The following is a 9,335-nucleotide window of genomic DNA, read 5'->3' as shown; positions in this document are numbered from 1 at the left end:
CATTGATTCTATCTATCTATCTATCATTGCATTTTAACATTTTTTTTATTCCTTAGATGAATGATTGGTCCCGCGCTCTCGAGCGAGCGATTCAATGGTGTGTGTGAGTTCCAATACGCACTGAGCCCGCGTGGGAACTACGGCCTAAGTCCTCTCATTCTGAGAGGAGGCCTGTGCCACATCAGTGGTACATATATAGGCTGGAATGAAGAGTCTGTGGTAAGTACATTTTTTGAATTGTTAAAAAATATGTATGTATGTAAACTTTATTGTACAAAAAAGTAAACAAACACAATTGACAAACAATGAGATATATGTATAGATACTGCATGTCGTCGTTCCCCGAAAACTGCCCCTATGATCATAAGGGCTTTTTTCTTTTATTTCATTTTTACATTCTACATTAAATTAGGCATCTTTGAGTGTAATAATTGTTTTTTATAAGTTGAAAACTTTTCTTGATATTCAATTTTATTAAAAGGCACTATTTTCCTGGCGGCAAAATTTGACGTAAATAAAAGCCACTATCGCCATTAGGGCTATTCTTTGAGGCGCGAACCGCGCGCGTGCGGTGCCGGGTGGGGGCACAAGCGCCGCTCATTCATTACTACCGCGGACTGCGATTGTGAGCGCTATAGTCTTGCGTATTGGAAGTATTAAACTTTAAATAGGTAGTGACTAGTATATAGCATTTGTATGGCTAGTTTTCGTGTCACACTTGGATATTTTTCATAATTAATTTTAACTACCAGCGTTAAGAACTCCACCTATAATGAAACGTCGAGCTCGGAAAATAGTGCATTTAGTCGTATATAAATAGTTGAGAAAAGAAAAACATAAAGAGTTGACAATAGGTAGTAAATTGCAACATACACACATATTTTGAGATCGAGTAATAATAATTAATTCCTTATATCTTTTATAATTGCTGAGCTATAATAGAAACGTATTTTAATTTACTGTCATAATCTTGTAAAACGCAGAACAAGGCCCTTGTGCTGATTGTAGCATTTTTCTGCGGAATCGAAAAAAAAGCTAATGTATGGAAGAGAAGAAGCCATAATGGCATTTGTGTCTTTATTCTACGACAAAATAATTATTTTGCTTTATTAATGTGTTTAAGTGTTATAAATTAGGTTTATTGGTGAATTTGAACAGTAAACGAAAGTAATTTCGTGTTTCGATGTGTTTTTCATCAAATTAAAGTTAAAAATAACACTTTTTTATTTAAACTATATGAGTTCCTAAGTTCATAGAGGGCTTTTTTATGATTTTCATTTTATCATTTAACAAAGAATTTTACTATAATTATTTAAATTTACCTTTCTGTAGGCTGTTTTTGTATCCACAATTTATATGAAAGAAAGCAAACCTATTGAGTCTCCATGCCACGGATTGTAAACAAGAGATCGAGTTTTTACCTTCAAATTAAATCAGAAGTAATTTTAGAATTCAACAATAATGTGAATTTGCCCGAGCTCGTTATAAGTATAGAAGAAACAGAACAAAACAATTTTAAGACCGAATAGTATAATCGGCCACTATGTTTAGCGTTTGTGGACTATGAAAAAAGCTTCGATGTAATCGAGACCTGGGCTGTAATGCAGTCTCTTCAGCGGTGCCATATTGATTATAGATACATCGAGGTGTTATAGAGTTTGTACAGCAACGCCACTATGACGATCCGGTTGTAGGACGAGAGCACTCAACCAATCCAACTGCAGCGAGGTGTGAGACAGGGAGACGTTATTTCTCCGAAACTGTTCACAAATGCGTTGAAGGAAGTTTTCAAGCTCTTGGACTGGAACAGGTTCGGCATCAATATCAACGGCGAGTACATCCCCTTCTTCGTTTTGCGGATGATATATCATAATGGCAGAGTCGCTGGAGGAGCTCAATAATATGCTCAGTGACCTTAGTATCGTCTCCCAACAGGTGGATCTTAAAATGAACATGGACAAGACTAAAATCATGTCAAATGTCTATGTCACACCCGTGCCGGTTATCGATGGTAACGATACACTAAGTTGCTGACCACTATGTTTATCTTTGACAAGTTGTCCAATTGGGTAGGTTCACCTTTGACAAAGAGATCACCCGAAGAATGTAACTCGGATGGGCAGCGTTCGGGAAACTTCGTAATATCTTCTCGTCCAATATTTCGCAGTGCCTGAAGACTAGAGTCTTCGACCAGTGTGTGTTGCCAGTGACGACTTATGGCGCTGAGACGTGGTCCTTGGCTGTTGGCCTTTTAGAGAGGCTCAGAGTCACGCAACGAGCTATGGAGAGAGCTATGCTTGGAGTTTCTTTGCGCGATAGAATCCGGAATACGGAAATTCGTCCAAGAACTAAAGTCACCGACATAGCTGGAAAAATAATGCAAGTTGAAGTGGCAATGGGCGGGTCACATCTCTCGAAGAACAGATAACCGTTGGGGAGATAAGTCCCCGAGTGGCGACCACGAACCGGAAGACGAAGCGTTGGCAGGCCTCCCATCAGGTGGATGCAAGAGTTATCGTTGATTGTGGCGGTCTAGGGGGGAGGCCTTTGTTCAACAGTGAACGTCTTCCGGCTGATGATGATGTTACTAAAGTTCATTATCACTGATCTCAATTAGCGCAGACATGAGGCTCATCGGCATCGCCTGCGACGCGGATTTTTGTCGTCAGAGCCTTCGTCATCGCAGAAGAGTGGCTTACCTGTCGGTATTCTACAGGCTACATTTCGGAGAATGTGCTTCGGAATTGCACGACCTTATTCCACCTGCTCCTTTCTTCCACAGGTCGACCAGAAGTAGGCGGGGTCTCCACCCTTACGTTGTCAGTATTACAAAAATCCGCACAAAGCGTTTTCGCTCTTCCTTCATCAACCGCACAGCAAAAGAGTGGAATTCCCTGCCTGCGACTGTGTTTCTGAACACTACAATTTGGCCGCTTTCAAGTCCAGAGTGAATAAGCATTTACTAGACAAGCGTGCTCCATCGTACGTAGGCCTCATCCTCGCTTTCCATCAGGCGTGATTGAGTGATTGTGGCCAAACGCAAGCCTATACTGTATTAAAAAAAACAATGTTTTAAGATTAATACGAGAAGTACAGTGTATTGAGTTTTTTTTTATGGTCTGAGAGGCGATTTAACTGTTTTTTTTAAATATTGCTACTTACACTTAATTTCTTACTTACTTTCTTTTATACTTATTTGAGATTTTAAGAAGCAATTATATTTTGTGTTTTTCTATATTCCTAAAGTTAATTATCTGATCTAGAGATTAACAAGAATAGGTAATTATAAAAAAAAAAACACTGTTCTTCAACAGTGTTTTTTTTTTTATTAATTACCTATTATAATATTTTTTAATGCCTGAGAGGTAATTTAATTGTTTTTTTTAATAGTGTTACTATTTTCTTAAAATAACTCGGATTTTATTAAAGATTTTATATCTTTAATTTTTTTGTTTATTTTAATATTCAAATTGTACATTTTCTTTAAAAAACTAATTATTTTCTTGAGCGATGAAATGGTTAACCAGCAATTTTTTAATTGAGAAATGACTTAATGGCGATTGCGACCTCAACATTTCCGACGAAAAAGCCACAACATTCCTAAGAACCAAAGTTTGGTGCTTTCGAGGGTAAATACAACGGAGAATAAGGAATTAAGGGACATAACTATTGTAAATTCTATTATTATTACCAATTTTTTTTTCTAGACTAACCACAGGATGTTAATTCATGATACTAAAACAAAAAAATATCAATATCTTTGTTATTATTTTTAATAAACACAAAAAAGCTGCTCCTGAAAAGTTGCTGTTTTGCAATTACGCCACTTTTTCGTGGGATACGACGATGTTTCCTACATCAAAACGGCGCACGAAATTAGTTCACAGCACGGATTTGTGAACCTTTTATATAGTTTGTTGAAATCCTTGATAGGGGTGTGTCAAAGTAATATCGATGATTTATGCGCCGCGGGTTTTGTCCCAAACAGCCAGTCTAGTGCCGTAAGATACATAGATGTCAATGGAGATATATGTACAAAGGCGAACTTATCCCTTTAAGGGATCTCTACCAGTCAACCTTTGAGTGGACGAGAGGAGCATTCAGTCAGGGACAGACAAAAAGTGAGTTTAAAAATTAAAATAGATAGTGGAAGCTACAATACATTGCTTTAAATAATATAATAAACAAATCTATAAAAGAATCCTAACATAAAAACACTACTATAAGTATACAAATATATGCATAAGTATGCAAACCAAATATGAATAATACGTACCAATACAATAAGAAAAAAATAATAATAATAACAATAATAAAGTCCATATCGAAAACACAAACTGAAACATAGATGCACAGAAAAACCAGAAAAAGAGACCAGCGCTGGTTTTTCTGTGCATCTATGTTCAGTTTGTATTTTCGACTGGATTTTACGGGATGACCGTGAAAGTAACAAAATTTGGAGTTGAAATAAAAATACAAAAAGACTCCAAAAAACAATCACAATAATAAAGTCCATATTCTTGCACTCGACTTTACGTCCTGTGATTTTGCAATGAATAAATAAATAAATAAATAAATAAATATCATGGGACACATGATACCAATTGACCTAGTCCAAAACTAAGCAAAGCTTGTACAATACAATACAATAAATAACTCTTATTTTGCACACCAATACAGTAAACAGTACAGAGAAAACAAGTATATACATAGAGATTTTTCTAAGGTAAGCAATAGGCGAATAGCAAATAGGGGGGGGGGGGGCTTGTACTATGGATACTAGGCAACGGATAAACATACTTATATAGATAATATTTCACGCACTTCCCTATATCCGATGGAGCTGAGGCATACATACATACGTAGGCTGTATTTCCACCAAACACGTGCGAGGATCTGTTGCGAGGAATGTGTTTTTCATGAACCAATAGAAACGCTTCATTTACCTCCTCGCAATGAAGGGCAGTTAATGTCCGACGCTCCCTTCCCATTTTGGTCCCGTAGCTTCTGGCTAGAGAGAGATGCGCCTCTTTTATCGCTCTTCCTCCTGTGTCATTCATCAGCCATTGTATTTTAAATGTCAAAGACAGACACACAAACTAGTTTGCTAATGTCGTTCGCGAATTCGAAACAAAAGATTGGTTTTATTTTTCTTTCTCATTTGAAGCTTCAAGCCGACGAGTCCCAAAGTGACATTAACATTTAGTAATACGTAGGTACTGTACAAGTAGCAGGTATGGTAGGTATTGAAAACAAAATAACGTATTAACTCTTTCCTTATCGCTGACCTTTACTACCCATATTTATTGTTTTTTATTCGAAAATGACAAGATCCAACACAATTAATGGCTGTATCGACAAGTGCATCACTATCTCTTTAGGATTCCTCCGTATGTTGAACCTTAAAAAACTTTTTTCTTATTAAATGGAAAGATAACAGTATTTTTTTAAATCCTAAGATTCATGTTTGAATCGAAAACAAATTATTAAAAAGCTTAAAATTTTTCACAAATATCTAATATTATATTAGTTACCTACTAAACTAAGATTATGGCAAGTTTTTAGTATATAAAACCTGTTTTGTAACCTGCATGATAAGTAAGTTAAAGTGGCAATGGGCGGGCCACATCACATGAAGAACAGTGCCCTTAGTGTAAGTTCCGCTAGAGGCGCTGTTCGTGTTTGCATTCAAATTGAGATTTTAACGCGAACGCGATCGAGACGTATTTTGTAACCGAAAACTTACACTAAGGGCACAGGTAACCGTTGGGGGGAGAAAAGTTCTCAAGTGGCGACCACGAACCGGAAGACGAGGCGTGGCTGATAATGATGGATTTTTATATACATAAGAGGGGTAAATGAGCATGCGGGTCACCTGATGGGAAGCAATCACCGCCGCCCATGGACACCTGTCAACACGAGGGGTAGGTGCGTTGCCGGCCCTTTGAGAGACTGATATAGGCTCGTTTTTTGCCCTCCCCAAAATACGTAGGGCAGCCTCCGGCACACACTCATCGGACAAAACACAGCAGCAGCTGGTGCAGCCGTTTCACGCCGATATTCTGTGTGGGTGGCATTACACCGGGCGAGCCGGCCTAATTCATGCTGCAAAGCAGCTTGCCTCTACCACACAATAGTGTGTCACAATAGTGTGTCAGTTAAGTAGCGTAGTGGAAAAAAGCAACCTGAGATATGTGTGCATTGGAGAAATTCGTGTCTAGATTCCTGTCCAGCGGTGGTGTAGGGGTTATAGCACGCAGCACGGATTGCTGAGGACCTGTGTTCGATTCCCAGCGCTGGTCTCTTTTTCTGGTGTTTCTGTGCATCCATGTCTCAGTTTGTATTTTCGATATGGTTTTACGGGATACCCGTAAAAGTAACGAATTTGAAGTTGAAATAAAAATACAAAAAGACTCCAAAAAACCAATCATAATTTTGATTGCTTAGTAGCGACATCTCTTGTCTGGGTGAGCGATTAGTTACAAAAGAATGTGACGTCTCTCGATGAGAGCGAAACATAGATGTACCTAGCTAGTGCTGCTGCTTAAGTAGACAGCGTAGTGGGTTCGATTCCCAGCGCTGGTTTCTTTTTCTATTTTTTCTGTGCATCCATGTCTCAATTTGTATTTGCAATTTGTATTTGTATATTTTGTGTGTCAGCATTTGGCACCACCCAGGGGTCCCGTGTAAACCTATGGACGCGACTGACTTAATTTAACCCCAAAATAGTACCTAAACAATTTCTGAATTAGGAGGTAGAAGAACAAAATCGGATACTCGTTGGATCGGACATTCGGTGATGGTAGGTACTGATGGAACATGGAACCAATTAAATCTTTTTTTCTTTCTTTCAAAACAAACAAAGACGGCATCACATTTATCCGTCAAATAAATTTAAACAATGGATAGTGAAACAGCGTAAATGGAACTTTTAACGACACGAAGCAAGTGGCGCGCGATAACTTGTATCCAAACGAAGAAGCACTCAATTTTCAAAACCTTGAAGATGCCGACACGGAACTGCCCAATTTGGTTTTTTTGCGCTCTTTAATAGGCCACTTGCAACCGGAATTACCTTTACTTAACACTAGCTGTTGCCCGCGGCGCCGCCGTCCGCGGCATTGAAAAACCGGCCAAGAGCGTGTCGGACACGCCCAAAATAGGGTTCCGTGGCCATTAGGAAAAAAATCAAGTAATATTATGTGTGTTATAACACAATTAAAACACTTACTACAGGCATAAAATATATTACCAGAAAAAGAGCGTGTCTTCACGGCACTTAGGTCCTTTTGTTGAGAAGCGCAGTTTTTCGGCAATAACTCAAAAACGGTATATCCGATCATGTTATTTTTTTTTTTTATTCCACTGGATGGCAAACGAACAAGTTTGCCATCATGTTGAAACTAAGTGTCGTTGAAAGTATTTATTAAGCGTTACGTTTCCTTATTTTTTTGGATAAACGGTTTACAAGGTAGAGGGGGGGGACACAAATTTTGCTACTTTGGGAGCGATTATTTCCGGAAATCTTCACTTAATCAAAAAAGTTTTTGAGAAACCTTACTATCTTTTCAAAAGAGCTGTCGAACTATGTGCCACACGTTGATGAGAGTTAAAATTTTTTTTTACAATTCCTGTTACGTGTATGGAGTGCCCCCCCCCCCCTATAAATATTTATTTTTGTAATTTAACTACAAAACTAAATAGCGGCTTTTACAAGACATCCGTACTCCAAATTTCATTGATATACATCTTGTAGTTTTCGAATAAAATGCCTGTGACATACGGACGGACGGACGGACACAGACAGACAGACAGACAGACATACAGACGACTTGACGAAACTATAAGGGTTCCGTTTTTGCCATTCTGGCCCTAAAAAAAACGGGGCTACTACGAAACTCTCGAAGTTCATGTCTTGCGGGCCCTCTGACACGTATACTATTTAATATGAGAGCGAGAGGGACGGTACGATACGAACTTCGACGAGTTTCTTAGTGGCCCTGAAGAACAGTAGTCGGCCGCATTCGGCGAGCGACAGCTGCCACCGCCTATGGCCGCCGCAGTAGACGGACAGACTAATGTAAAGACGACGTTTTCGCTGAAGTAGTTTGAAACAAATCCGGCGACCGCATTAGGGGAACGACGCAGTGTAATTGCCGCTTAAATCATTATCCCGCGAGAACTATGCAACAAAACTACCCTATGTCCTTTCTCGGGATATATGCAGTGGCATATAATAGCTACGGGAGGGCTAGACGGGGCAGGGCCCAGCGCCATCAAGCTCAAGGGGCCCCTCGGACTCTGACTTATAAACTATACCTAAATGGCAAATCTGGAGTACGTCGAATTCGGAACAAACGATTTTTAACCGACTTCAAAAAAGGAGGTTATCAATTCGGTTGTTTTTTTATGTTTGTTACCTCAGAACTCCGTCAATTATGAACCGATTTGAAAATTTTTATTTGATCGAGGGAGCTCTTCAAATATTGTAGGGATACCTATGGTAATTTTGATATATTTATTAGTAACTCGTGCATTTACTTTTGAAAATCATCATTTGATGAAATGGAACTGATGATGAAGACCACAGTTGACTATCAGAGTTACTACTCAATGACAAGTATTTCACGGGTTGAATTTCAATTACTTTAACACAGTCGCTAAGCAATTTATGCTCCTCGTAATGCATAATTATGGTGAAATGGAATGGGTGGTGAAGCACCAGGACTCCTCAATGAAAGTCTCTGCATCGGAAAAAGCAATCTATTGTAAAAAGTGACGAGCAGTTGATATTAAACTATTGTATCTTAGATTATTTACACTAAAAAGGGTGAAAAAAAAAATATGACAAAAAATTTAACCGACTACAAAAAAAAATGAAAATAATTTTCTACCAGTCTGAATTCGGTGTCTAAGCACGAGCCAGCAGGAGTGGACCTATAGTCGCCTACCTCACCTACGCACTACATATAGGGCTTCAATCACTCCAACTTTTTAATAGTTTATTTTTTGCCCCAGGGCCTTTGGTTACCTAGCTACGCCACTGAATATATGTAGTTTAACTATCTGTATACCGAATTTAATCTAAACCAGTTCGGCGGTTTAGACGTGAAGACATAAGAAACAAACAAACAGACTTACAAACTCTCGCATTTATAATTTTAGTGGGATACCTTTATATCCTTTACCCTCGGCTTGTTGTATGTTTTTAATTTGATTAAAACCTGCTTTAAAATAAAATAAAATGCGTTCCAATCGGTTCACCTGTTTAAAAGCTACGGTGCCACAGACACAGACACACATAGCGATCAAACTTATAGCACCCCCTCTTTTTG

The sequence above is a fragment of the Choristoneura fumiferana genome, chromosome 24 (assembly GCF_025370935.1).
Source record: "Choristoneura fumiferana chromosome 24, NRCan_CFum_1, whole genome shotgun sequence".
In the NCBI taxonomy this organism is placed as follows: domain Eukaryota; kingdom Metazoa; phylum Arthropoda; class Insecta; order Lepidoptera; family Tortricidae; genus Choristoneura; species Choristoneura fumiferana.
Note: the sequence above shows the minus strand (reverse complement) of the source record.